The 25,045-nt window shown below is 39.5% G+C and overlaps 1 protein-coding gene across 2 annotated transcripts in view; it reads right to left on the minus strand.

Annotated features, from left to right (window-relative positions):
- The window catches only part of TPK1 (thiamin pyrophosphokinase 1), a 302,095-nt gene that overhangs the window by 36,744 nt on the left and 240,306 nt on the right, over positions 1 to 25,045 (minus strand). The window lies entirely within an intron of this gene.

The raw sequence follows: 25,045 nt of genomic DNA on the forward strand, positions 1-25,045 counted from the left end.
GGCCAGATTTCCTCTCCAGGAATAAGTGGAAGACAAGCAACAGTTGGGGGCCTTCCAGGACCCCTCCCCTCGCAGCCAGAAGGCAGGAGTTCCCCCAGTGCCTCCCTTCTCCCACCTCTAACCACCCTCAGCTCGGCTCCTTGCCAGCTCTGCAGAGACCCTCATCTTTCCTCCAACCTTTTGTCAAGACCATGCTTGCTACCCCATGCATGCTGGCAGCTTATCACCACTTCTTTCGCTGACTGCATTTCTTCCTTGTGGGAAGCTGGGACCCATGACAGGAGCTGCACTAGGACCACTTCTCCTGGAGGCAGAAGCAACAGGGATGGGTGAGAACAAAGCATATGAAGGAAAGACTACTAGGGATTGTGTAGGATGAGGATTAAACCACAAGATTGATTATTTTTTATATAATTTAACAGTCATCAAAGATTTCAAGTTCTTTGCTATTAAAAACAAATTGCATGCCTGCAGAGCTGGTAATGGTCAGGCACAACAGATGCCCAGTACAGAAACCTAGGGCTGTCCTCTAGCAAACCCTTACATTACTAATGCTGTGTTTTCTGTCCTGCTTACTAAGAATCCAAGCTTGCTTTGGCAAGGCTTCTCTAAGTATCAGACACCTTATTTAATAACAAATGAAGAGGTAGTCTTAAGAAGTGTTTGACAGAAGGAAAAAGTGTTGTATTGTCTGTATCAGCAGTTGCAAATGGAGATCCACCTGTGATCTGAGACAGCTGAAAGAAAAAACAATTATGAAAAGTTGGGTTCTTAACCTTGCAACCTTCATAGCTCTGTTTTAAAGGGTTTTACGTTTCTTTTTTAATGCTATTTTTCCTACATACTTTTTTTACTTTCAAATGAAAAAACACCCCCCCCCCCCCATATTCAGAGTTGTCATTGAAAGATTGTGTTACAGCTGTTGCATCTCACTGAATTCAAAACAATCTGGGTAGAAGCAGCGAGAAAGAATTCTTTTTTTTAATGCTCTGATACAACCCACTGATTGTGCCATCTGTCCAACACATGATGAAGAATCTCTAAACAGAGAATAGCTGTGGGGGACATAGTACAGTATTTGTAGATCTATGCTCGGTAAGAGATAAGAGCTTGTATTAAAAAAGCAAATTTGGCTTCTTTGAAGACAATATTAGATATGCAGAATGTTTCCGGCATGAAGTGAGGAAAAAAAATCAGCAGATCTGTCCAGATGGAGGGGGGAAGTACAGCCAAAGGCAGGGCAAGAAAAAGGTGCTTGCTCCTGTGTGAAGACCACGTCAATGCAATCTGCCTATCATGAGCATAAAGGAAGATGCTGGGAGTTTTAAAGACGTCTTTCTGCAATGCAGGAAGTCACACAAAGGATAAAAAATACACAGTTCAAATTACCATGGCAAGAGTGTGCAAAACTGGGCTAATAAAAGTGACAGAGCTAAGTGCTTTAGCTAAGTATTTAATAGGATTTTAACAGCTACCTCCATAAATCTGTCCAGACCAAATATCAATTATGTAGGGATCTGCCTCACTGCAATAATTTCTCTAAATTGGCTCCTCACTGGCGCCTCTCCAATTATTTTTAGTAGTAAGGATAGTATGTCTTTATCCTTTTGATTGGCATAGGACAACATATCTTCAAAGAGTCTGATATATTTATAGGTCATTTCACCTCAGAAAAACCTATGGGTATTGCAGGAATTTTCAAGACTCAGGAAAAAGCAGCAGAGACTGGAGACAGGCAAAACCCTCTACTCATTCAGCAGCTCTGCTTGGATCCCTCTTTGAAATATCTCAGGTTGTCCTCAGCACTAGCTGCTGCTGCGGTGATGCCCAAGCGTTGTGACTCCCTGGCTATGCAGGGCCAGGTGAGGACTGTGTAGCTGGTCCCTTCGCATGCCCTATAGGCGAGGAGCTGGTTGAAGGCCAGAGGAGCAGCTTTTAGGCTGTGGAGATCGATGGGCTGTTCAGAGTTTTACTGTCTGCAGATCTCCCGGGCTTCATCTCCTCCCTTCTAAAAATGCATTGCTAAAACCCCAGTCCCTAGGGCTGGCAAGAGGCTTTCAGCAGCACTACTGTTAAACCTGATGAGAATGGAGGCATTTTGAAGTCATTATATGTTTAAGTACTTGCTTAAACAGAGCGAACGGAAACACTCTTTCCTATACGTCTAAAGGCAAAACTGCAACCTAAAATATTCAATGGCAACATTTTTTTCCTCACAGAATTTAAATTATACAGAATTGGAAATACAGCTCATGCAAAAACTGTAGATTAAATAAAGAACAAGTTAGTCGTCTGTGGTTTGATTACAAGATTTTAAGTTTCCTTGAAAAGGCAAAGGAGCTTGTAAATTTAGCAAGACAAACAGAGAAACAAATACCTAAGACTGGGTTTGTGAAACCAATGCAGCCAATATACTTCAAAAACTGACCAACAGCTTCCGCATTTTCTCTATAAGCATCTCAACTTGCCTAAAAATCCACATTCTAGTTTGCATTCTAGACAGTGAGAAAACCTGCAAGATCAAAATGCCACAAGTACCAAAATTCAACAAGTTAAGAACAATGCAGTTCTGTGCAGGAAAGATTTACAGGCTATCAACATAACCATCCTGCCAATTTACTAAGTTCCGCTTTAATTACCAGTGTGATAGCAGGCAGTGCCTTCAGACTTCACTGTGCTGGGCACTGTATCAACAAAAACACGTGACTGTCCCAATCCTGAAAAACGTACCAGTCAAAGGAATCAAGACAGTGAGAAGCAAACCAACGGAGAGTGCAGTCTTCTGCCGCCGTTACACAGCACGTCCAGTGACCCAGTCAGGAATAACTCTAGCTTTTGTACAGAAATGTTCACTGGTTAATCTCACAGCACTTAAAGGATTTCAGTGGTATTACTTGTGTTTTTCAAGTGGGGAAAATGAACCACAGAGAAGTAAGCTTGGAATGGCCCTGGGTTACCCAGCAAAACCTGAGAAAATGCCCGAGTCTAATGATGTTCCCCATCCGCTGGACTATGATGTTTCTAATCTAAAATATAATTGAAACCTAAAATGGAGTATAATAAAAAAAAAATCTTTTTCTTATGAGGTGAAATCCAGACAGGATATTGGAACTCTCCAGCACGTAGGCAGTGGATATTCACAGCAATAGATATTAATGTTGACATCAGATCATAAAAACCACAGAAGTGCTAAATACTTTGTACATAATGAAGCCTGTGTCCTCCTCCATTTCATAACTCTGTGAGAGGCATGGGGAGAACCCAGTGTTGAATAGAGTGCTGCTTAGAAGTAAAGGCTCCTCCATAACTCATAATAAATACTAAGAACGATCAGAGCTTTTCCTGAGGTGACAGAGCCACCAGTAATTCCTAAGCTTTCAATTGGCTAATTCTGGCAGTAAGTCCGTCCTCCTGCCTCAGACTGTAGACCTGTGACACAAATTCCTCATCAGTATCACTAGTTAAAGGAGTTATTCCTTTGAAGATGTGTACGTGAAACTATCTGTGTAGTGGTAATCATAATAAAACCAGATTAAAAGGTAGAGATGTCAGTTAAAAAAAAAAAAGCAGGGCTAATTTAATTTATGAAACAATAACCTTCAATATAACCTAGATACTGCCTTTTTTTTTTCAGTGAAGCTATAAAGAGGGGAAAAATATATATATTTCAATACATTAAAAAGGATTTTGTTGGTTTAAAAATACTTTGTCACAAGTGTGAACCCAAAGACAAGTGAGCACCTACCCAACACAAGTGGAAATACACTTGTCTACTCCTAGGCCAGCCTGTCTGACCTCTCTGCCCCTCTCCCCTACACAGATTTTAGATTCTCTAGTTAACTAAAGATGTGGTCTCATTTCAGAACTGATTAATAGTTCATCTTTAAAACACATAATGAAGCAGCTGTGATGCCATCCTTTCTGGGGACCCCTCTCACTCCTGTAATCTCCACTCCTACTGAAGACTGAGGCTCTGCGGTGGTTTGTTTGCTTATTTTTCCTGCAAAACTTTCCTTTGAAAAACAAGAGGTTAATGGACTTCTTTGCTGTAATGAGGAAATATAAACTACTGAGACTTATTGCAAGACTCTTAATAGTCTTCCCACTAGTTAAGAAGCTGCCCTGAATACCACTATAGTGCATAGCTTCAGTTTGGGTTGATACTGTCACGGAGATTTGCTGTAAGTTATTTAAGCACTCCTGATTTATGATTCTGAAGGAAATTAAAACAAAAAATGTTTAGGAAACAAATGGTATTTACCTAACATAAAAGTTGCTTTGAATACATATTTTGGGTTTTAGGCAAACAACAGCCTTAAGTACTGATTCTAGAAGGAGGAAAATCTTAGGAAAACAAGAAGAAACTAACTTTATGTGAAAGTAAAATTATGATGGAATGCTAAAACACATTCTGGATCTCTGGAAGTACCAGGTTTTTCTCAAAATTGCTCATAAAACAAAAGCTACAATACAATGTACTTGGAGCTTCTTCCCATCTTAGGATTTCAGTGTGCTTTTATAAACACTAATTAATTAAACTTCAAAAGCCTTCTGTGAGATACAATAGGTAAGTATTATTATACCTATTAAACACATATAAACTAGAGTTATGACATTTAATTATATTCAGAGTTGTTTCTTTTTAAATTGATTTTCCTCTATAAAAGAAGATGCTGATTGTCTATTACTTTAGAACAGGTTTTTATGAGTTCAGTTTTTAATAGGCAACATTTCACTGCACTTCTGTTTGCACATGCATTTACTCATTTAGGGCTTAAAAATACGCAGCCAACCAAGAGCTGTTAACATTCCGTACAAATGGTTTGTGAGACAAGTAAGCCTTAAACCAAGTCCAGGAGTAATTATAGGAAAGGGCAGATTGATCGTACCAGAAGTCTTTTTTTCCTAGTTTGTAATTTTGGTAACTTCCCAACCAAATATAAAGGTAAGAACAACCCCCACCCCCTCACATCAGGAGCATCCGTGATGGTTTGCATCTGTTGTGGACATCACATGTTGTATGTTGTTATGTTAATGCAGCCAAGGACAAGCCAATCCGGTAGGATTACATTCTGCTGCCCAGGCACCCACTTTGAAGGAACAGCGTAGTCACAAACAACCAGGGCTGAATAAAACCTGACACCATCTCAGCCCAATCTGCTCCAAAGTGAAACTGCACATTGCAGAAAGCAGCACGTTCATCAGGTTTTGATTTAGCGCTGTTCAGTGTTGCCGAGTATTCCCTGCTGGCTCCCGAGTCTGCATTTCATCCAAGTTCCAGAAGAACAGGATGTATTTAGTAATTATCTAACTGCAATAACCAATTGCTAAGTCTTTCAACAGCACACAGAATATGAATATGTATGTGTTCCAAAACTAAAACATGCAAGGCAATAAAATTCTACTAATAATTAGCTTTGCTTTGATACAAAATGCCATCCAATTGTATCAGGCGACCTGCATCAGTTAGACACAGGAGGATTTGATTTGTTGCTTTTTGTTGTTCAAGAAGCACATTCTGTATGGAGAAGAATCTTTTTCTTTGCCTCTGAGACTCTGGAGTTCTCATGTAATTATCACTGTGATTGTCATTCCCAGCCAGATAAGTGACACTGGAGACTAAAGCATCATCTCCAGGTTATGGCAGAAACTATATATTTGAATCAGCCTCTACTAGCTCCAGCGAACCTTGATCTGACAAGGCAGAAGGTCTAAAATACTAAGTACCATAATTTAATGCATTTTTCTTTCCAAGACAAAACACTGCATTTTCAAGCCACAGGATGATTTTTCTTCTTCTACAGCAATACAATCAACAGCTTGGAAATTTCCTCCTTGTACCGTATGTTAGCTGAACCACTGATTAGGGGGCAGCAGCTTCTGCATCACCTTTTCCCATCAATTTCTTTGTAATTTACCACATAGGAAAAATTGCTTATTTCACTCATTACATATCACTCTTCCAACAGAAGCAACTCAATTCCTGAAATCCAAGACTTTTCACTATCCTGCTGGGCACAGCACTGCCATTGCTCGCCACAGAGGACCTGCTGTTTTCCTACCTTTCTGTAAGGCCCAGGACATGAGACTGAGAATCATTCATGTTTGTAACTTTCATTTCTCTTCCAGTATGTGATTATACCTAAATGGTGGGGAGCCAGAATAATTCAGGCTACAGAAGCAGAGAGAACAAGCAAATATGGGATGCGGATGGTGCAACACAAAATAACACTGCAAAAAGGCAAAGTTACATCAGAAGCACCACTTTTGGACTAGAGACTGTGCCTGCTTGAGGTCAACCACCACTCTTCTGGTCACCTGGGATGATTACGTATTTACCCTCAGAAGCTTAGTTTTGGAGAATAAACTTTCTGCCAGAGTGAGGCAATGTGAGCAAAAAAAAAGGGTATGATCTACTGCAAAACAAAATTTAACATTAATTGCCTGAAGGTAGATTCCTCTAATTACCATATAATTAAGTGCCTCTGATAATCTGAATCTATTATCTCATATATCTATATCTCTTTTCCTACACCTACAGGAGATTTTTTTTTCCCCTTTGCTTTCTTGTTTTGCTTTTCTTGTAGAGAACAGGCTCCAGACCCAATAGCCAAAAAAAAGAAAAAAAAAAAGTGCAAAACTTACTTCAATTACTTTCTACACTAGCTCTGTAATGCTTTAGTCATAGCATCTGATTAAAAATCAGACTGAAGAGAGAAGGTTTTCTTTTGCATGGTGATAGCTAGATATATGGCTGTGAAGGATATCATCCACCTGATGTTCCTTGGAGGCAAGGTGATAAAATACCAGTATCTTTTAGAAAGGTTTAAAAAAGAACACATTTTGCTTCCTATACCAGAATTCAATTACCTTTCTAAATTTGAAGGTGAAATATTTTACAGATTTAGATGTAAATGCATGACAAGGCAGTTGAAGACAAACAGTTTATTGAAATTTTGGTTATTGCACAACAGACCAACGGTCACAAGAATGACCAATCAAGCTGCAAATTAAGACATCAGATGAAACCCCCAAAGTGGCATTTCTTCCAGAATAAAATATAACCCATCAATGCTGGATTTTGTTACTACAAGGTGCAAATATGTTTCACTCACCTTCCTTTCCCATAACCCTGTATATAAATGTTATGTAGTAGCATAAAAGCCACAGAGTTAGAATGGCTGCAGTAAGAATTCTGCAACCTTATGCTCCTGCCAGCTGCTACTATATCTGCAGCAAAATAAAGAGACATTACAGCCTTTAGAAAGCACCATCAAGTGGCTATTATACTGTAGTTTTACCTTTCAAGTCACTGGTGCAAAATGGCAAGAAGGTACCCATGGAACATCTAATCTGCAGTTTCAGTCCTAAAACTGATTTACATAAAAATTACAACTTTACAAGAAACATGGCCTAGACATAAGCCTTGGTCATGACTAAATCCTGCCTAAAAGCATTCCCTCTGAGCCACCAGAGATCATACATATCAGAGGAGATACTAACAGGCTGAATCTGAAGGGAACTCAAAGTCAAATTAATTGTTTTTCAAAGAGGGCTTAAGGCAAGCAGTAAAGAGTTTCCACCTGTCAGATGAGCTGTTATGAATGCATTTGTGGTCACTAACCACAGCTTAACAAAAGTATTTAATGAAAGAGCAAGTTCCTAGGGCATAATATGGCTATTGCCTTCAGTTACGTATACCTCTACTTTTACAGCTCAAGATTTTAGGTGCTCTTGTAGCCGCATATCCTGTTACACCACATACATTTACTTCCAGCCTCTGGGGAAGGGAAGCTACAACCATATCAGTTTTCTGTTTAAAAAAAAAAAAAAATTCTTTGTTAAAAATTCTGAAAATTTAGGAGAGAGTAAGAAGGGATGTCAACTCGTTCTCTGCTTGTGACTCTACGCTTTGGGCTCATAAACCCACTTCCATGGATGCCTGTAGATCTATAATGCCACCTTTAAAAACCCCAACTAGAAAGCAGGTTTTTCAAGTAAAGGGGCAAAAGTCCTCCCCTGAAACCTTTGCAGCCAAAGCCCATTAAAATGCTGAGGCAGACTCTCAATTGCCAACTGAGTTTGAGAGTTTAGCAAGCAATCGAAGGCTGTATTTTACAGCAGCCCAATACTGCACTAGCAGAAAGAGCCTAGAGATGTTAAAAAAGATGTGGCAGGTTTGATGTTTCAAACAGAGATAAACACATACTATTGCCATGGTATAGGTGGTACATTGTACTGGGGGATGCTTTCTGAAGAAGTGCATATAGTTCTAGTCCTCTGTCCAAGAAAGGACAATTTAAACTGAAATGATGAGTCCTAATCTGGGCAGAGAACAAAACAGGTTGGAAGAGGAAGCCAAAAGGAAGAATATAACTGCTGTCTCAGGAGGAAAAGGAGCTACAGACTCTAAGGGTCAAAAGAGCACAAAAGCAGCCACTGCTGCTGTTCCAAGGATTTATCTTAGTAGGACACTGACACAGGAACCTCAGGTAGTGGTCCATAATGGGTATTTAGGAAAGAAATTTAAAGACAGAGCAACATGGTATTTCCCTCAGCATACCCTTCCTCAAAGGACCTGTAGCTTAGTGATTTCTTTAGCTGGAGACTGTATCACTGTGTTCACTGGATCATTCTTCCTTAATTTGTCAAGTTTTCTTCTGAATCCATTTATATCTGTGGCCCCACAGCATCCTGTGGCAATGAGCTCCACAGCCCAGCTCTGCCTTGCATGATGGAGTCTGGCTGGGCACCGCACAGCATGCTTGCTTGAGAGAGCAAAGACTTGAATCAAATGAGTCATATCCCTAAAATTCCCTCTAGTAATCTCCAACCCAAGATAATTTCAGTTCTTGGGCAATGAGTTATCGCAAAGATTACCTAAGTATACACAACTGCTCTCACACTGACAACTAATAGTTAAAATATTAAATATCAAACAAGGAATTCATTTTTCCTAATTGACTTCTATGGGGATAAAAAACAATCCCAAAATACTGGGATTCCTACCTTTTGATTAGCCTCACTTACAATCTCAGAGCAGATAAATGCTCTGTGACTCAGTTTCCTCTAATTAATAGATTGGGAATGAAGCAGTTTCACACCACAAAGATGTTTTCCAGATAAGGGAATTCACTTACTTTGGGTAAAGAGCCTATATAGATTGCTGATGGCAGGGGCTATGTAAGTACAATGAATTATTTCCTTATGTTTCTCCACTTCCTCCTCTGCAAAGGAGGGAACTTGTCATTCTTCCTTTTATTAGCAAATGCAGCTGCGAGCTAAATACGCTGGTGACTCCGACTGACTGATTTGGTAGTGTTTATGCAAGTAAGCAACAAGAAACACTAAATCAGAGCATAAACAAATCTTAGGGTAAATGTGCAGATGAAAACCTAGGACATACTAAAAATTGTATGATCCTGAAATTACTATTCAGTTGGTAAAGATCTCAATTTTATTTTCCGGTTTAACTTTCAAATAATTTCAGTACTAAAGCATAACTGCACAGGGAAAAAATACTGAAATGGTTATTTTTCCCAAATTTAGAAACCATCTGTTTTGAAGTTCTGTTTGGCTAAGCAAATTACAGGACTCACAGACCAGCTAAGTAGTTAAACACATACAGAATACCTTTTCTTCAGTGCGGGAGAAAAATGCCTTTAGCTGAGCTGTTTTGCAGCTGAGCTGTTTTGCATGGCACCTCCAATTTACCCCTTCTCAATTCTCTCTGGCATCTGTGTTGCTGGTGCGAGGGTAACAATCACATCAGGGTGCTCCACAAAGGTTAATGCAGACAATAGCCTGGCAGCATTTGATGTGTAAGCAAACAGGACTACCATTTCCCTTGCATCTAAAAGGTCAATAAAACAGAACCTAATTCCCTTCTTTTATACAAGCCCAAGGGCAGGCACATGACAGAAAAGCCAGCAAGTTTACTGTCAGTTCTACAATGCCACAGGAAAAATGACAGATTTCAGCACTGCAGGTGAAGTGCTGTAAAAGAACAGAGCAGGGAGCAGAGGCTGCTAATGATCTGGGGCTTTTCTTTGGTAACATCTTGCTTATTTTTTCCTCAGTGAATAGAACAATTTATTTAGAATGAAGACTTAGCCTGTAATTTAATTACCACAGGTTACTTTTTGCATTGCATGATACATGATACACAAAGAGCTGATATTAAACTCAAGATGCTGCAATAAAAATCACTTTAAATTAATCTAACTACCAAATGTTGTTACTGTGGTTCATAATTGGCAAATGACAGGTGACAAATCAAATAGAATTACAGCATCATTCAGATTATGCGAACCTCTTATCCCACCCTGCTTTTCCAGGAACGTCCTTGTTTCTCTCCTTATTCCTATCAACTTCCAATTATCCAAATAGTTGTTGTGTCCCAAATGGCTCGCAGAATGGGGGTGTACGGCATTCACTCCCATGGCTGTCAAATACTGCATTGTAAATGTCTTATAGACCTTAACGATCCGCAGGGTAGAAGAAATTGATGAAGGTTGACTTTAACTTGAGGAGACAGGACACTGGAAAGTTGAGAAGAAAGGCAGGAGCCATGAGAAGCAACAGGAGAATGAAAAAGAAATGGTGTCCTCTCTTCTTGTTTTGAGCAGTGGGTCTTCCCCACTCAAAATCATCATTCAACAGCACTCAGCCTCCCTATGTACACTTTCAGAGTCTCTCCGATTAACCCACCTTCCCAGTTGCACTTGTACTCAGGCCCTGAGGGTCAGCTGGAAGAAGTCTGGTGCTCAGCCCATTGGTATCAATGGCAAAGTTCACCAGTTACTCAGGTAACAGCTCTGTGGTGATCCCAGCCTACAATATTGGCCCTGTATACTCTTAACAATATTACAGTTTGAATTCATATTTGATACATCACCATTTTGCCTACAGGCTTCATCCTTGCTGAGGAAGAAAGTGTTTACAACGGTATATAATGATAAACATATAAAGCCATCACCAATCATTCATCAGTTACAATTACCATTTGCATCCATTTATCTAATCACAGTCTGCAGTAACTGCCACACTTAAGCAGTTCAAAACCACTTTAAAGATGGAAATGTTGAGGATAACTACCACATAATTACCTTCACATTTTGTAGCACTCTGCTAACTCATATTTCTGTCCCTTTTCAGGTTTAATGTATATTAAATAAAGAGGAATTACTATTTACATACACCCCCACTCACCTACACACTCACATGTACCGGCTGTGACAGTGCAGGTGAGAAATGGCAGAGCAGTCTCATAAACTCCATTTAATGTGCAACTTCAGCTGTCTCAGACACTCAGCCTCCTAGTCTATCTCTGCTGCTACTTTAAATACACTGAATTTCACATCTAACTGTAAGAAAAAAACAAAGACTCCTCTGTTTTTTCCCTCCTCCTCCTTCTCCTCTACAAGATCACCTGCCAGAAAATTATTTTGTATCTGCCCTGGGTGTCAGAATTCATTCTCAGCCCTCCCTTCTTGTTTCTCTTTTTCAACCCCACTAATTTGAAGATGCCAAACAGTGAGTCCTAAGCTAGAAACAGCTTAAAGGTCAAGTAGCTTCCAACATTCAGAAGCTAGACAAAAAGAGGACAGATTACAGTTTGTTCTGCAGTAACTACAATAACTTAATTTGCCATATTACATAGAAAATGGATTCCTGAGAGTGGAAGGAGTGATATTTGTGTGTTCTTTCACCTTTTCTGTCTTTAAAAAAAAAAAAAAAGATATTCTAATATCCAGCTTTCTGCTCCAAAATTAATGATTTGGTCTAAAGAGCACTCTAAAGATTTTGGGGATTAAATCCAACTCTCCCTGCAATGTCAATACTGTCATTCCAACCAGTGAACCATGCAAACACAGAACTGCTACTTACCAGTTTTCTTTTCAGCATGTGCTTAGGTAACAGAATGGGAGGACACCCTCCCCTTCTCCCCGACATTTAAACTTACTCTTCACAGAGAGGACAGTTGACAGGGTGCTTTACTATACCTAATGTTCACAACATAATCCCAGATGGACTTTTTCCTCTCTGGTCCCTTCCCTCCTTTTTCCAACTTGGTGCGTCTGTCAGACCACTGTAGTAGGTCATGCACTTGCTAGGAAAGTTAGCTGTAGTTGCAGCATTTCTAGAAACATTTGTATTAAAAAAAAATACAAAAAAACCCCCAAAAAACAAACAAAAAAAAACCCCACCCAAAAAAATCCAAACCCAAACAAACTCAACAATTTAAGCTTCTAAGAGAAAGTTAATAATGGGCTTTGTTGAGGAAACCTGGCTTACAGACATTGCAGATTACAGCTGAAGTGGGTGAGCGCACAAACCTCCTCCCCTTTGGGTATTTTGGGCGACAGAATCAAATTCCCAGGCAGCAGGAGCTCATAGCAGGAACCGCAGCCCAGCACTTCAGCAAGAGCTCAGCCAGGCCTCTGGGCTCTTGAAATCTCATCCTCATCCTCCAATTCTGCAGGCATCCACTAAAAACTTCTAACATGCTCTCTAGCTGTGAATGTCAACTGTGCTGTGACAAAAAAGAAACAAACCAACCAACCCCATATGATGTATGAAGTGCAGGTTGCAAAACCTATTCTGTAGGTGGCACTGTATCCCAAACAATGATTTTCTTCTCTTTCCACCATACAATTTCTGAGGATAATAACCCAGATGCAGCCTCTAACACATACAGAATATGCATTTATTTAAAATCAGGAATCATTCCATGGTATTAACTTTCAGCCGTAACTCCAGAAGTCATCTCCCAGTTGCAATGAATTGTTTGTCCCCATAGTGCGTGACTACCGGGCAGGACAGGGTGCACTGTGCAGACCCAGCGTAGTAGACAGTCCCTGCCCCAAAGAGTTAACAAGACAAACAGTGGGAGAAGAGAGTCAGTACACTAATGAGAGCTAATGATGTGTTCCAGCCATGCTGCTGGGTCTCCAGCCGGGTATGCTACCCACTGAGTCGGCAAGTGGTGCTGTGCCATGATGACGACTAAGTTTTTTTGGGTTTGTGGGTTTTTTTTTTTTTTTCAAAGACTGTCTTAATTATCAGTAACTTCTGGAGATTTTGTTGAAAACAGCATCAGAGGAGATAGAGCACAAAATTGGCAGAGAAATCTAGGAAACACAGGTATGAAACTAAGACTGATAAACATGCAGGGAATCATTACACAGAGAAGTTAGAGAATGGCGTAAACTGGAAAAAGTGAATTTCACAACAGTGAGTAAAATCCTTCCGAGGTGATTTTAGCTGGGACACTAAAGTAATTGTGGAGGCATTAAAGGAACACAAGCTAATCTAATGATTCACTGACAACAATGTTAACTTGAAATATTTGGGATGTAAAATTAATTACCAGCAGGAGAGCTCCCCAAAATCCAAGACTAGTCTTAAATGGTCCAGGTCTGCTCCAGCATTACACTAACACAGACACACAGGGTAACAAAAGGTACCAGCAAAGAGAAAGTGGCACGCACAAGCTCTGAAGAACCAATCAACCTTCCCACTGCATGTTGCAAATGAAAAATACAAATCTCTACATCAGCTCACAACAGAAAGCTGCTGTCAGAGAACTGAGTGTGTTCACTGATTTGCACTTGTCAAAAAAAAAATGTTTGCAGGCTTTTGGAATGTTACAAGGTAACAACAGTAACCCTTCATATTTTTAAATAAAATATGAATGATATCTAATTATTCTAGTACAACTAAGATTTGCATTGATGTTAATATTTCATACATTACAGCCCATGATATGATGTGGAAGATTTTCTCCGTTCCCTAGTGAGTGCCTTCCACTGGCTGCATACATGGTTTTAATGTGGCAGACAAAGCCACCAAAGAGTGGCAAATTTTAAACTCTTTAAAAAGAAATTAAAATCCACTGTGATTGATTCACTCTATCCAAAGCATTTTGCACTCTTACTACTATGCAGATGTGTACCATCTTCTAATACTTTTGGCTATTTTAATGAAAACTTTAAGATTGTTTTAAAAATCCTGGTAGGTATCCAGAACCCTTTTTTCCCGAATCCTCATATGAAACATTTACTTGATGCATCGACCTGACAGCTGTATTGGTAGGAAACCACGTGTGTTGAACTACAGGTAAAGAAGCCAGATCTGAGAAATACCTGAAAGTCTTTTTCTTACCATGTCTTCATACTTTGCCCAGACATTCAACAGTGCAATCAGGAGGAATTAATGTAAACTACTACAGCCAGCCAGCAATACATAAGAATGTGCAGAGCTAGAAAACAGAGCTTTATAGCATTGGTGAGTGAGAAGAGATATTCAAATGTGAACCAGCACTGACAGCCAACCCTGGAGACTGAAATTAAAGTCACTACCACCTTAATTTAAATACAGAAAAGCCATTTCAGGCATTTTTGAAGGTGCTGCAGACTTTAACTTGTAGTAAGTATGTCTGCACATGTTTAACTTTACCCACTGAATAATCCCCTTATATTCCATGGAACTAGTCACGTGTATGAAAATAGAATCATAGAATCATTACAGTTGGAAAAGACCTCCAAGATCATCAAATCCAATCATCAACCTAACACCACCGTGCCTACTAAACCATGTCCTGAAGTGCCATATCTACATGTTCTTTGAACACCTCCAGGGATGTTGACTCCACCACTTCCTTGGGCACCCTGTTCCAGTGCCTGACCACTCTTTCAGTAAAGAAATTTTTCTTAATAGCCAATCTGAACCTCCCCTGACACAACTTGAGGTCATATCCTCTTGTCTTATCACTAGTCAGTTGGGAGACAAGACCAACACCCACCTCCCTACAACCTCCTTTCAGGTAGTTATATCGAGAAATAAGGTCTCCCCTCAGCCCTCCTTTTCTCCAGACTAAACAATCCCAGTTCCCTCAGCCACTCCTCGTAAGACTTGTTCTCCAGACCCTTCACCAGTTTCATTGCCCTTCCCTGGACATGCTCCAGCAACTCTATGTCCTTCTTGTACCGAGGGGCCCAAAACTGAACACAGTATTTGAGGTGTGGCCTCACCAGTGCTGAGTCCAGGAGCACAAGCTCTTCCCTACTCCTGCTGGCCACACTGTTCCTGTGTCTTCTGATGAATCAGGGGCTTAAGTTACCCTAGTTCAGGGAAGGAAGGGACAGGGACATCTCCAGATTAACATACTAATATTAAAATCAATGTGCAATTCTCCCATTAATTCCACAAGCTCGATATTAAGCTCTGATGTTTTCATAAAATATTAATTCTTCAACATACATTGGATATGCAGACCACAGGCTGGCAAGGTGTGTTTACAAGGGTTTTACAATGATTACTTGGGGATAAATTTGGAAGAGGTACTTTATTTGTGTGCATCAAAGCTATTCATAAACTGTGCAAGTCAACTGAAGCTCATCTCGTTAAAACCTCTTAAATCATATAATGGATTGTTTCCATGCCAGACACGCTTGACCTAGCTTACATGTGTTTTAGATAACATTTTTAAAATTAAAGCTATTCTACCTATACAGAACAAAAGAATGAAATAGATAGGAAGAAGGCAAGGAATAACTAATTTTTCTTTGAATGGGAGAGAGGGTTGGCTAAACTTATTGGGATGAAAACTAAAATTTGACATGTGAAATGAACGGAAAACTGACCATGCTTCAGCTTCAACTGACCAGACCCAACAGACTGTCTACAATATCAAATCACATAATTATTATTAAATGATGACTGGAAATATACCAGCTGTTAAAAACCAGAATGTTAACATTTAAACTATCATCACCCAATTTCAAAATACACAAAGGAAATACCCTGAAGAATACTGTCTCATTCATGCCACAGCTTTTATTCTATATTGAGCTTTTAAATGCATAATCCACATTCATGATATCAAAGCTCTCCATAATTGTTTTGTCTTTTTTTTTTTACTGTATCAATACTTTATAAAATGAAAAAACCTCACCCTGATATTTCTCTTTATAACTTGCTTTTCTCCCCCGTTTGTTTTTATAAGCAAAACAAACCCTATCTTTCTCTCCAACTCCTATGCTTTAAATCAAGAAGCAAGCTCCTGATGAGTGTTCACGCTGCTGATTAGAAAATTGTCTTATAAACAGCATCATTAAGTGGCATGCCAATCAGTGGTGATACAGTGGTATTGCTGGTGCCTGTGTAAATTATAGAGTTATGCCCTACGCTTGGGAAACCTAAACGTACAATTCTGAGATTTCTTATTGGCAATTAGATTATAAATACTGTGCTCTAATGCTTAACAGCATGAGAATATATTTATCACATACTGTATCTGCAGAATACAGAAAGGAAAAAAAATTCTAATTGGAGCAGACTTTCTGAAGAAGCTGTTATGAAGGAAGTCCCAACACTGAAAGCTTAAAAAAGAGGAACCTTTTTTAGGTTTTTCAGGAGTGACGCTACAGGAAAGCTATATGGATTGTAGGGTCTCTTGACATTCATTCAATTTCCATTTATTTGGATTTACTATTTGTTTTATGGCATGTATCACCACTCAGTTAAAATATACTAAAAGTATTTGGACTTGTCTGAAAGGTTTAATTGGCTTTATCAATATTTTCTTATTAAATACAAGGAAAAGCTTAGACAACACAGGAAACCTGGCTATCGCATACTGACCGAGACTTGTATTAATACAATGGGCTATCACAGTGTCTTGGTTTCATCTAGGATGGAGCTAATTGATTGCTGACTGTAGTTAAACGACGACACATGGTGACTACTGTGAGGAGGCAGAGGTGCAGCCCGTTGCAGGACCTATCGCCCTGGGGGTGGCCGTGCTCCTGCTGCTCAGTGCTGCTGCTGTGGGGGCCCCGTCCTACATGTGGAGGCGGTTTATTTTTTTAAGTACATTGTGTTGCTAGAGTGCATCCAGAGAAGGGCAATGAAGCTGGTAAAGGGTCTGGAGCACCTGGAGGTGTTCAAAAAACATGTAGACATGGGTACTTTGGGACATGGTTTAGTACGCATGGTGGTGTTGCGTTCACACTTGGACTTGATGATCTTAGAGGTCTTCTCCAACCTTTATAATTTTATGATTCTATGAATGTGACATGCTACATACAGTTACTTGTTAATAGTACATGGGCCCACATTCACTTGGATATAACACATGTGGAAGATGACTCTGAAGAAATACTAAGGCTGCAAAGTCATGGACTCGAGTGCAACAGGATGCGAGAATTAAAGTTTGCTTGTGAAATTTTAATTCAAGTTCTTTAGCTTTCATCCTTTAATCATACAGTCACATTAACCAAGCAGGCCAGACTCTTTCAGTAAACAGTATTCTCTTAACTGACACGCTCTGAGCCCTGATTCATCATACGGCTTTATGCCTTATTTAATGCATAGATTTAAACTGCAGTGAATGCATGCATACTAAATTCCTCATGGGCTTCTGTATGTTGCTGATTACAACAGAATTGATAATGCCATTGCACTTGTTAACTGTTCCAGAGCAAAGGCACAAGACACATTAATGTTCAAAGTGGGTATCTTAGAGATGATACCATAGCTTTCATTTTTGAGTATCCTCTGCTTTACAGGACCGAGGCAGAGCTCTCAGGAATATCAGGGTGCTGAGAGATAAGTTTGAGTGCCAAGAAAAATGAATGGTTAACTTGCAAGTAGCTAAAGTACTTGCACAGGGTAAAAACTCCAGACAATCAACCGCCTGAACCACAAGAAAACCCCAGGTTTCAGCAGTACTTCACCTGATTCCTCCTAGGTGTCTCAGTTTCTGCAATGGGAGAGGCTGATGATGTACATATCTGTACCTTCAGCTATGGCTCTAGATTCATCCCCAGAGAATACATCTGGGACACTGAATGACGCCAGTGTCCTCAATCTATAAGCATGATTACATCCCAGAACACTACTTAATTTTATTTCTCCATTTCTGGTTTTCCCTAATTTCAAAGTCTTGAATTGGTAGCCACAAGAGTGCAAGTAAATAATTTTCCTTCTTGTTTGCAAATCAGATGTCTAATGCTATCTTTTGTATCTGGGATCAATACCCAGGCAGAACCTGTGGACAAGCCTGCATCACTTGACCTGACCAGTTTACTGGTCCAGTAGAAGTAGGTTGTTATGCCTTGACAGCAGTGGAAAACGAGGGAGATTGCTAAGAGCAGAGAAATAACAAGACTGAGAAATTCTGGCCTCAGTTCAGTGCTTCAAAAGGGAAGATGTCAACTGTCTACTCTGTTCTCATTTTCTCGATCTCTCTATTCACATCTTCCCAAATTTTCATGTTATCTGCCCTTTCTTCTCTCCAAAACATGTTTCTAATCCCAAAGGCAATCTCCTCGCATCCCACTTTTGCCACTTTCTCTTTTTTCTTTCCTTTCCTGCTGTTGCCCTGCCTCTCCCATGTCTATTTACTGCCCATAAGAAGTCACAGCTGCTTCTATGGCATGATATGTATTATCTATCAGAAATTTGTATTTTCCAACTCACCTAAAAACAACAGATTTGCTTACTGATCTCTAATTGGTATGTATGCCTAAAATTAATAGTTCCAGAGCACACTCACTACAGTCAGTTAACAGCTTATTAACTACACATCAGATGCCATAAACAACTTACAGCCAAAGCATAACTTTCTAGAAGCATACAACAAAAGTCAGTGATGACATCCACCAGGCTTTTGTCCTCTCCAGAACTTAATATAACACGAAGGAAAAATCCACCTCTCCTTTTCCACAAACATCTAGAGGCAAAAACTGGGAGAGAGCAAGGGTCCCTCAGAAACAACGTGCAAAGTGTTTACAAAGGGAGCAGCGAATGAAGAATTGAGACACAGTAGAGGGAATAGTCAGAACTGTTTGCCATTAATGTACAGGAACAGATCACTGCAGAGGAAATAATTTCCCTCAGTGTCATGTTTTTGAGGAGAAGAGATCAATCACATATGTCACTATGCACTAAAAAAAAAACCAGAACTAAAAGGTCCGTAAAGAAACTGGAAAGGAGTCAATTCTTAACAGCAATGCCTACCTACTTGAACAATCCCCAAAAATCTAAATAGCACACTTGTTCCTTAACTCAGTCACCACAGACAAACGCATCTCATTTTTTAACTCTGGGAGACTCTAGCCAGACATGATTGATTTGTCCTCCTACCGGTCCTGGCCCTTTTGTGGTTCTGCAGAGACTCAGGGAACTGGCAATAACTCACCGCATGCCTCAGAAAGCTTTCCTGTTTTTGGAAATCTCTCAGCACTGTGACATTAACATTTATTATAGCTGATTCTGGGCATTTAAATATGAAAACAATTAAAGTATATTTGCAAGGGCTATGACAAACGAGCATTTGTACTCTGGCCAATTTTTCACTGACTTTCATTCAAGTACGCCATTATGTTTTGGATTTGCCTCTGCAGTTGTCCAAATGAGATTATTTCCCAATATCCAATACCTTTAGGGTTAAATGTCTTTAGTATAAACATAAAGGTCTCTTTCTTGGACAAATTCTGCCCCTGCAGAATGAAAATGAAAATCAATTCAGAGCCACCACTTAAATCCACGGAATTACTTTGGATCCACACCAATGTAAAAGGTAGTGCTCCGGCTCTTTGCAGATCTCTCCCTCAGAAAGGTGCTTGGTGTTTACAACTCAGGTCCTTCAGTAATAGCAGGTTGCTTGATTTTCATGCGACTTTAGTATTCTCACCAATATACTGCCACCAGAGAGATGAGGATTATCTGCACCAAAGCTGGACCTATTTCCTCATACCTCCAGGTCACATTTCCATTAGCAGAAGGAGGGACTGAAGTAACAGAGAGGATGCAAGGAAAAGAACAGCATTTTGCTCTCTTGACAACCCTCTCACCCCAATATTAATACTGAAATTAGTTTTCATAGTTGCAATGTGCCATGGTAATGTAGCTAGATGTAAATAAGTGTCTCCAGTTTACTTCAGGATGGTCTTACTTAGGTTCTGGAGAGCCATCCGCTCTGTGTACAGCTGTGCTGGAAAAGTCTCCCTGAGGGTTTTTTATTCTACCCCTTATTGGCAATTACTGCCTAACACTGCTGTATGGAAGGATCATATATACACTTCCTATGTCCTGTTAAAGACGGCCATCCAGCTGGGCTAAACTTACTGCTGGAAGTGCTTTGAGCTAGTTCAGAACTAAGGTAGTTGCATGAATCTTTCCATAAGTGGACTCCTACAGTAGTAATGTTGCCCCAGCAGTGTAATCTGGTAGAGCATATCTGTTTATCGCCCTAAAGCAGCCTTTCCAAACTGAATGCCAGCACCCTGTTACCCTGCTAACAAAGTTCTGGAACCAAATCTCCCTCCCACTAATTCCAAACATTCATTGAAATATGTGGAAATAGACTGAACGCGTGACCTCAAATCTCCATCTCAAGCCCCTTCACGAAGTTTGACTGAGTTTTCGAGCTGCTGTTCAGGAAAAAATGCAAATACAGCTTTAGAGGCCCAGCACAACCAAGCTCTGTGTTCATCAGTCCTTTAATGTACACCAAATGGTCTTTTTGGTTCAAAATCATTTCATGCAATGCTAAGCAATGCCCTTGTTGTTGCTTTTGCTGACTTGCAGTAAACCAGTGGAATGCCAGGCTGCCACCATCAGAACATCTGCTTTATTGGAAAAGAATTTCAGCAGGCCTTGCCTTGTAATAAAAGATGTGACCCTGGAAGGCAGACAGCAGCACTTCTGCAGGCAAATAGCTCGCAAAAGGTCAAAAAACACCTGAAGCTTTGGGAGCAGCAGCATAATTTCTGTCACCTCGCCCTCCCAGGGTCTTAGAGCTGTAATAAGGGAAAAAATAAATTACTGAAGCTCTGCAGATAGATCCCTGTTGATGGACCAGGAGTCTTCCACCAGTGAAGACCATGAGAGGGAAGGGAAGGAGAGGAAAGCAGAGGAGAGGAGAATCCAGCCATGAAGGTTTTTACTCTGTTACTGAAAACAGAGCTTCTCCTGGGAGTGCTGCTTAGTTTGCCTCATTCAGAATGAAGTGGGGCAGCAAAATGTGCCATATATACTATTTCTGTTATGAAACAGGTTACAGTTTGCTTATACAAATAGCTTCACTGGCACACAGACACCTGTCCATCTTAATTTACAGCCTTCTCCAGAACAGTCCCTCACTCTCTGGCTTTTTTTTAAGGAGTAACTTATTTTCTTTTGTCTTTTAGACTCTGAATTCTCCTCAAACATAAAACCCCATTGGTTTTGTAATTTTTTTGTTCTATTCACAAAGCAATGTCAACAAAATCCCAATGAAGCAAAACAGTGAAAAAAACAGTGCAAACATTTCAATTTTACTAACAATGTAAACAGTGTCAAAAAGATTTTGGATCCTGTTTATCTACCTAAGAAGTTAGCAGTCAGTGGCTGTTGTGCTGCTACAGTTAGAGAAAGGTCTTGCTCTCGTTGTTATTGCTATTGCCTTCTGAAGTGAAATGACAGTGGCGCTCTTTTGAGTGGTAGCATTTTACAACAATTTAACTTCCTGTCTAAAGAAGCAAATTTGCATGAAAACTATCTGGAAAGCACAGTCATATACACACACAGTTTATCTGTATATATGCCAGCATTTTCAGCACAGGTATGACATACAGCATATCAAAAGCCATAAGGACGAAGAGTAAATTAGTTGGCCAGACTATTTTCTACAGTAATTTCCTAGAAAAGGAACCATTTCCTAGAAAAGCCTACCATTACCCTCCAACCTCTTCTATGACAAACAGTGCAGCTGATTTCTACCTTCATTCTTATGCACTTCCCATGAAAGCACCACTGAGGACCTAATGAAGAATGCCGGGTCGTTCTGGTCTTATTGGATTTTTCGTTATTTATTTATTAGACATGGGAGCTGCTATCAGCAAGCAGCCAAGTGAGTCAAATCAGATAAAGCATTATCTGATTCCTGTGCTGTAAATCAGATTTTAATAGAGAAAAGATCTGTATCCCTTTGGGAGTGGAAAGAATATGTTTATAATGTGTTCTGAATGTGTGCTGCACAATAGCGAGTATGGACAAAAAATATTTTTTCTAATCAATTTTCCACTTTCTTCTCCAAGTTCTTTCACCCTTAAGATGAGAACTAAAGTAAATGAAAGTTCTCTTTGTGCCAAGTGCTAGTAAATAACAAAGATAAGATAAGCATGTATAAAAGCATGCATACACATTGCATCTTCACACAGACACACAAAAAATACTGAATTCTGCAATAGTAAAAATAAAATCAAGACATCATTGTTTCTCTGCTGGCAGAATAATTTACAGATTTCAAGTTTAACTAATTCAGCCATTGAAATGAGACCTTTGGTAGCCTACTCTCAACTGCTATATAGCTTCTGTCTTAGGTATTTATCCTTGTCTTTCCTATTCAGAGGCTATGAAGTCGCATGACAGGACCTGTAGATTAGACACAGATAACATATAACTACCCCTTGAAAGTTTTACAAATTTTAATCAACAGAATAATCTAGATATGCTCAGACAAACATCAGTATTAAACATTAAAAACTTTGATGCAAAGCCAGCTCTTTCTTGTAATGCAGTGTTACTTTAATTTTGAGTTGCTGGAAATTATTCTTTGCAAAAATGAGGGCTCCCCTCTCACCTAATGCAATATTTTTGACTGTTCAGACAGAACCGAAATTCTGGAATTATTTTATCACCCAGCCACTTAAAATAAATATTTTGACAATTCAAAAATTACTTTTTAAAAATAAACTCATTAGGTCATATTCAATTAATTCCATACCAAAATGGAATAAAGGACCTTCATGTCATAGTTGGCTTAAAATGGCATTTCTTTCATGATTTACATAGGAAAATGAATTTATAACCAAACCATTTCATTAATTGAGGATTATGAAGGTGTGTGCTCTGAGTGTCATTAATGAATGAACAGCGAATGGTCTGCCACTGCCAGCCATCAGCAGCCATGCTGACATCCATGTCACACTTCAGTATCTTCTCGTTCGTTTCTCTTCCCAGGTGAGCCTTTGCTTCTCCACCACAATTTGCAGGAGGACTAAGATTTTTATGTATTAGGGAAAAAAATCCAACCAAGTCACAACTAACCACATGCTGTATTTGAGATACTTGTTTCCCTTTTGGGGGATGCAATTACATTTTAATTTATCAATATCTGAACAGTAACCTGATTGAAAATTTGTATTTGCATAATGCTAATTTGCATTAGCCCTAGTCACTTGGGCACAACAGTAGTTTCAAGTTGTAACGACTTTGGTGTCTCAGATAGATTAAACATCTCCAAGGAAGACCTGATAATTTTTGGTTTTACATTTCTTTTTGTTTTTATCTGTGATGACCATGCAGTGACATAAATGAAGAAACTATGACCTGTGAGAAACATGAATACTGAGACTGAAAGTGTAGCCTGTAACAGGGTGCAGTGTATACATCACTAAGGAAAACACTGTGAAGGTCTGACATTTCCTCTTGGAAACAGGCAGCAACAAGGACTGGGAGAAACAGAGATGGTGGTGTCATGTTCACATGAAACAAATAGGAAACAATCACTTAAATACTTTTTTGTCTCCCAGAAAAAGGAAATAAAGACTGAATTAAGTGTAACAGAAATCCCTGTAGGTCTGTATCTGCTATGCCTCTAAATAACCTGAAGAAGTTTAATACAGCACAACTAGAATGATAAACATAAAAGAAACTGATATCTCAACCCAATCCTACATACAAACTTACTAGTTGTTACCGTTGCACCTCCCACTGTGCTCCCCTTCAACTGGCACAGCTAGCTTTGTAACCCGTTTCTCCTTAGCTTCAGCTGTTCAAGCAGTCACAATTTAGCAGCAACAAAGTCATGCAATTTGTGGGAGCAGACAAACCATCTTTAAAATTACCATCTTTCTAATAAGCACCTTGTAAATCTCATGACATTTATGTCATGAAACTAAAAAAATTTCCGATGTATCTGAAAAATAACTTTTTAAAAATAATAATAAAAACCATAAGAAAGGACTGCAACCTCACAGCATCTACCACATTTTGAACCACACAGTAGCCTTTTGCGCAGTCTTCAGAGATGCTCCCTTCAATAATGTGAGGCTGATTTGAGCTTCTTGCACCTCACTATGAAGGGCAGAACATTTGCTGAAAATTGAGTAGTTCCTCAGTGCAATGGGGCATAAAATTCACTGCACAACAGGAGATGAGCAGATGAAGATTCAGTACCTTACTTGTCAACTGTACTCATCAGTACAAATGAAAATATTTGACTCTATTTCAAATTAAAAGAACATCCCTTATACAATACATTTAGCTCTTACAATCCAGTCTAAAAGGATGAAAACCACTAGCCAGGCAGTTCTTCCCCTGGCAAGTCTGTCATGTCCTGAAATAAACACAATTTTTATATCTTTTATCATTAGTGAGCTACTAATGCCTACCACCTCCTTAACTGCACATGCTCAAACCCTCAGTGGAAAAAGACACTTCCTAGATGAGCACATGTGCTGCTGGCTGGCACAGTGGGTCAACCGCAGAGTAATTATTAGCCAACCAAGGCACTGCACTGCAAACTGTGAGAACCACAAGCTCTTTCTACATGGAATGGCTCTGAAGTCTGGCCATGTAAATCAGACTGCAAGACCAGAGCCTCTCAAATACTGCTTTGCTTCCCTTAAGTTTTACTTTACCTTTATCTAAAATATCCTATTATTTTCCTGAGTAAATACATCCCAAATGACTCAGTGTGGGAGGAGTCATTTGGCAGGAGAATGAAGGCTATTTCCATTTTTTTTTTGGTCAAGAAACCTTCTCTCTCTACAGATTAATGTCCATGTTCTAGATCATCAAATGCACCTTTTCTCACTTTAAAAAAAGAAAAATAAAGAAATCTATTCCTTCAGAGTTGACAAACAGACAGTATACGTGAAGCAGTTCAGGGGAAGTGAGGTAGCTTTAATAATCTGTATCACATTATTATTTGTCTGTTGTAACTTTATGGCTTATAACCAGGAGTTTAGGCACTCAAAGCTTCCCCTCC

This window comes from Chlamydotis macqueenii, chromosome 2, assembly GCF_036417535.1.
Source record: "Chlamydotis macqueenii isolate bChlMac1 chromosome 2, bChlMac1.mat, whole genome shotgun sequence".
Lineage (NCBI taxonomy): Eukaryota > Metazoa > Chordata > Aves > Otidiformes > Otididae > Chlamydotis > Chlamydotis macqueenii.